Genomic DNA, 6,037 nt, shown 5'->3' with positions numbered 1-6,037 from the left:
TACCAAACCATGCTGTTCAAGGAAGGAGGTCACATACAAAATACATTTGTTTTCATGTGCTCCTCTTTTTATCAAATGTTTTTCTACGCGGGATTTTACTTTATCGGGATCCAACTGCTGGCCTCTCAGTTACATAGAATACACTTAGAAATAAAACATCAAGTAAGCAGGAAACGCGAAAATTAAGAAGTCCAAAAACTTTCGATACAGAAATTTTAATTTTGATTTTGTTACGTGCTCTCTTTAAACCTTAAAAGTGGAATAAGGTACCTCCCGCAGCCAACCAGTTACCGTTAAACCAGTAGCCGATCACGTCACTATTGTTCGGTGTGCTTTTATTTCCCGTACCGTGATCTTCGGTTCCCGATCGGTGTACTACGGTTCTTCATCAACCATCTGGTGAGCTTCGGTACCAGCGCGGTGTGCCACTGTTCCCGCTGCGCTTACATTATCTGCCATCCGGCCTGCTTTGGTTCTCTCGTTAAGCTTCAGCTCTCGTCCGGTGTGAGTTGATTCACGTCCGGAGTGGGTCGATTCCCGTCCGGTGTGCTTAGCGGTTCCCGCCAGGCCTACCTCGGTCCGCGATCGTTTCTTTTGGGTTTTACATAGGCGTCGTTCGTCAATCGTGCCTTGTGCGTTTGATTCTTTCTGTGTGATTTTGTTCCTTTCTTCCTCTGTGCAGTACTGTCGCTATGGTGCCTGAGTTTGTTTCTAAGCTTTGCCCGATGCAGGAGACCTTCTGGGCCTAACACAACAAAATAGCATTGAAGAACGTCAGCCATGCCACCGCTTTCGCCCCTCGCACAATAGCCACACAGAGCATGCATTTCCACCCAAGCACCAAAGGAGATATCGTCAATGAAGTATCAGACTTTAATTGTGCATTGTTGTCTTGCAAGTGCTTGACCGTAAAATAGGATGCGTACCGGAAAATCTAAAATGCTTGTAATTCGCCTACATTGGCGTATTAATATCTTTTAATTTTTTATTCTCAGCAATAATCAAGAATTCAAACCTTGCAAGTTAAGAAATCTTAACTTGCAAAGAAATGATTGTGAATTTCGAAAGGTAGGAATGAGAATAAAAAAGGAGAAATTGTACAAATTGCGCCTCGACATATTTCTTAAACATGACGGTGTGTGCTTCAAGTTGATAAAAATCATGATTTTAAGTGGGATAAGAAAAAATCAAGAATCGCTGACACAAGAAGTAGTATAGCCAATAGCCACTGAGCAACATAAATTATTCTGTGTTTACCGCGGCATGCTTAAGACAGCTTACAGGGATTTCTGGCTGCCTTACTCTGTGTATTGTGTGTTTCGCCTAAATCTCTGTTTACCTAAAAACGTGCTCTTCCCTATTTTCTATTTCGAAACATTAGTACCGTAAGAACTTACCTTTAAACGGTTTACTAGTCGTATTCAAGTGTGCATTGCAAGATTTCTCTTCTGGTTCATTGACATCAGGCGCAAAAATCTCCGGTTCGTCGTCAAAGAAAAGCGCTGATAACTCATCCTCTCGTCCAGGTCTTTCTGGCTGTGAGGACATGAGGACTCGACCAACTCGACGCATCTTCGCTTTTCATGAGTGGCGAGAACGCCGGTGCCTCGAAGTTAAATCCGCTTAAAAGGGATATAGGTCCTTTTGGTACCGGCGGTAGAAATGGGCCTGGGAATTGATTTGTCGGTGCTAGACTTTGCGGCGGAGCGGAGCTACACCTTTCTGGCCGGCGTTCAGCTTGCGAAGGGCCGTGGAACACACCACCCAATGATCGCCCATCGACGCTGGGTAAGCGAAGAACGGGTGATCCCTGACCATCGAGATGTTTAGAGACAGGGGAACCAGGTGGAGTGAAATCAAACAGGCAATCTTTCTTCGGTGTGACGGAGCTGAGAGGGGAAAGCGGCATCCACCAGGAGCTGTACACACCAGGCGCTTGCTTGCTGAGTATCTCAGAGGCAGCGTTCATGGAGTTTGTTCGCTCTTGACGGCCGAACATGACTGACCCTTGAGAGTGGGTTCGCTCACCGTTTGTCTGTCTGGGAGGAAGGCATGGCCGTGGAGTAGGGGAGGATGCCAGGAGTGGCGGCAACAAAGTAATTTCTTTGCTGTTTTTGGCCATTGCTCTCCTTCGGTACAGCGCGCTTTCCATTTTTCCAAGAATGATAGTTCTTAATTACACCAAGACATGCGATGAAAGGGCCCGTGTTTGTTAGAATGTTGCTAAGGCAGGGGCGGTACATAGAGATATTGACGTCACTCACAAACTAAACATAATAAGTCGGGAATAATTATTACAAGCCTTTAATCATCAAACGAGATATTACAGCCTCGAATATCACTGATTCGGCCTTGTTTAATAGTCAGATGGAGCTGGAGATAGACAGAAAAAATCTCTTATTACACCCATATCAAATCTTACCACATTATCTTCGTACACACTTTAGCAACATACCCATTCTACCAGGCTGATAGTCAACTCGTGATATCTGGCACCCCAAGTGTGGGTAAAGCATGGCTGACCTATGTTTCAGGGGAGGAGATGGCGAGGGTGGGTTTGATGTGGTAATTCATCGCAGACGTAACATGGCCGAGTGACTGAATAAAGAATCAATAAGATGAAAATGGAAAATGGAAAATAAGAATAAGAAAATAAATACCTACCTGCACATAGATAAGAGTAAATCACCTATTACCTACCCCACATATATGAGAGTACAGTACCTATTACCTACCCCACATAGATGAGAGTACAGTACCTATTACCTACCCCACATAGATAAGAGTACAGTACCTATATTACCTACCCCACATAGATGAGCGTACAGTACCTATTACCTACCCCACATATATGAGCGTACAGTACCTATTACCTACCCCACAAAGATAAGAGTACATCACCTATTACCTACCCAACATAGATAAGAGTACATCACCTATTACCTACCCCAGATAGATAAGAGATAGATAAGAGTACATCACCTATTACCTACCCCAGATAGATAAGAGATAGATAAGAGTACAGTACCTATTACCTACCCCACATAGATGAGCGTACAGTACCTATTACCTACCCCACATATATGAGAGTACAGTACCTATTACCTACCCCACAAAGATAAGAGTACATCACCTATTACCTACCCAACATAGATAAGAGTACATCACCTATTACCTACCCCAGATAGATAAGAGATAGATAAGAGTACATCACCTATTACCTACCCCAGATAGATAAGAGATAGATAAGAGTACAGTACCTATTACCTACCCCACATAGATAAGAGATAGATAAGAGTACATCACCTATTACCTACCCCAGATAGATAAGAGATAGATAAGAGTACAGTACCTATTACCTACCCCACATATATGAGAGTACAGTACCTATTACCTACCCCACATAGATAAGAGTACAGTACCTATTACCTACCCCACATAGATAAGAGTACAGTACCTATTACCTACCCCAGATAGATAAGAGATAGATAAGAGTACATCACCTATTACCTACCCCACATAGATAAGAGATAGATAAGAGTACAGTACCTATTACCTACCCCACATATATGAGAGTACAGTACCTCTTACCTACCCTACATAGATAAGAGTACAGCACCTATTACCTACCCCACATAGATGAGAGTACAGTACCTCTTACCTACCCCACATAGATGAGAGTACAGTACCTATTACCTACCCCACATAGATAAGAGTACATCACCTATTACCTACCCCACATAGATAAGAGTACATCACCTATTACCTACCCCACATAGATAAGAGTACAGTACCTATTACCTACCCCACATAGATAAGAGTACATCATTTGCTGATAAATATTGAAAACCATTTAGTACATTGATATCAATTATAATCAAATTTATCAATGGCCTTTTGGTTATCAATTTTTATCAATTAGGTATGCCGGAAGGAAGGAAGGATTTAAAATAAAATAATCCACACACCTATTTCTTTGGGAGCAGTCTCCAGTTTTGATAGAATTCCGCTCATCAAAATAACATTCATTCCATGTTTACCAAACTATAGGAGATGAATCAACCACTAAAGTTTTATACTTTACTGTGGCCAGACTTGTCAAAAAAAAATTTAAAACATAAAAAACCTCAGCATCAGCTGATCACAACTGAACTAGCTCAGGTGCAGCATAGGGAATGCTAATGTAAACCCACTGTAGTGCAGATAGGTGAGACAATTGTTTACCTCCTATAGCTCAAAACCTCCCCCCAAGGTCTTGCTCCTATATATATGACAAGGTATAGACTTGCTCTCTTAATAAAAAATACATACCTCAAAGGCAAACTCTTTCCCAATGCATTTAGATGCTCTAGTAGTCATGACTGAAAAGTGAATATAACACATTGTTATGATTGGTAGGACTTTTTTGCCACCAAATTGTATTCAGATTTCTTGATTTGTGACATCAAAACTCAGCTATTGTGACACTGTTTTGAATCCTTTACCTGAATACCTCTTGAATCATTTACAGCACATCCGGTTTGCACCACCAGTTTTGTGTTTGGATGATATGTCAACAATAAATCAGACCTATTAAATCTTGGATGGTTGCCTTTACACGTATTAAGAAATTACTCACTACTTAGAAACACTTTTAGTGCTATGTTATTTTCTAATAGGCCTTCTTACTTGAAACTTGAAATAGCTAGACCTACCCGAAACTTACGATCTTCTGCGGCCACTAGATTAGTTACTCCACTCCAAGCAAACACCTTCCAGCTCTCATCAGCAAAACTGTTCAACTCACTACCAGCCCCTATTAGGAACTGTACTGACTATAAGCATTTCTGTAACCTTATGCAAGAATTTCCTTAGGGACCAAGCTATTTAAACTGTATAAATCTATAGATACCATGTATATATGTACATAAACTACATAGGGTAGATAGGCAAATAGGTAACGCGTAACGGTAGTTTTTTTTTTTCATACCAGATGAAGAGCCTTTTATAAGTGGATACGCTGGTAATAAACCATTATTATTTTCATCATCATCATCATCATCATCATCATCATCATTAGGTGAAAAGCCAAGAGACTTGTATGTGATGTTCTGCAGAAGAGGGGTATCTCTTAAAACTAGATGAAAAATGGGGGAAGGGATTAGATTAAAAAAGAGAGGTTAAATAGGCTGTGTAGTTAGGGGAGCACTTTAGAGACACTATTACATGGGGGGCAGTGATTTAAGCAAAGGGGGGGGTATTTTTTAAATTATTTCTTATACCCAGGGGGGGGGGGGGATTTTTATCTTCTTCTCTATGATTGAATGTTCATAGCTGTGATCGATCAGAAAATTTGTTGCGAGTGCAAAAATACCAGTTTTCGCACCCTTTAGCGTACCACTTAGCGAAAGGTTTAAAAATCTCTGGGAACTTAGATTGGTGATGTTGTGCTGCATAAATTTTTAACTTTGTGTATATTCCACATATTTCACTTTTTCACAACATGAGAAGCGTTCCGTATGATCTTATAAATTGCTTATTTCATACACATGCTAGACCTCGTATTTTGCTGAGACCTCTCTACGGGGGGGATGGTTAGCGGGAGGGGTTAAATTGCATTGAATATGTTGCTTATTTCTTTTGTAAGAGTGGCCAACTGGAAAGCTCTTTTGGCCACTGAACACGATATAAAAACGAGTGTAATCATCTTTCTCTAAGTTTTGTATATTTGTTTGTACATGTGTATTTTTTTGTTAATTGACTTACTTACTTACTGTGTAGTTAACTTCTTTATTGAAAAATAGAATAGTCGTGTGAAATAAAATTGAATTGAATGGAAATTGAATTTTTTAAATTTTCAGCGGTATATAAGACTAAATACTAAATGCGTACCAACCCAAGAGGGCGAAAAGATTGCCTTGAGCCATGTTGACCATCGTCTTGGAGAAAAAAGCTGCAAATGAACCTGCTGCCGCCATTTTGTTTCACCACAGCAACCCCATGCATTTGCAGGCCATTTCCTAATAGCACAAACTTTTCTGCGCAATGTTTGCCTTTG

The 6,037-nt window shown here is 40.6% G+C and overlaps 1 non-coding gene across 1 annotated transcript; it reads right to left on the bottom strand.

Moving 5' to 3' along the window:
* Positions 1-1,360: 1,360 nt before the first annotated feature.
* Positions 1,361-6,014, bottom strand: LOC116613099. The gene is made up of 4 exons (XR_007307336.1): positions 5,876-6,014; positions 4,970-5,116; positions 4,312-4,361; positions 1,361-2,598 (listed from the first exon to the last, which is right to left on the bottom strand). It is a non-coding gene; the product is annotated as an uncharacterized LOC116613099 (transcript).
* Between the last annotated feature and the right edge of the window lie 23 nt (positions 6,015-6,037).

Source organism: Nematostella vectensis, chromosome 3 (assembly GCF_932526225.1).
Source record: "Nematostella vectensis chromosome 3, jaNemVect1.1, whole genome shotgun sequence".
NCBI classification, from domain to species: Eukaryota; Metazoa; Cnidaria; class Anthozoa; order Actiniaria; family Edwardsiidae; genus Nematostella; species Nematostella vectensis.
This window is presented reverse-complemented; position numbering and strand designations above follow the sequence as displayed.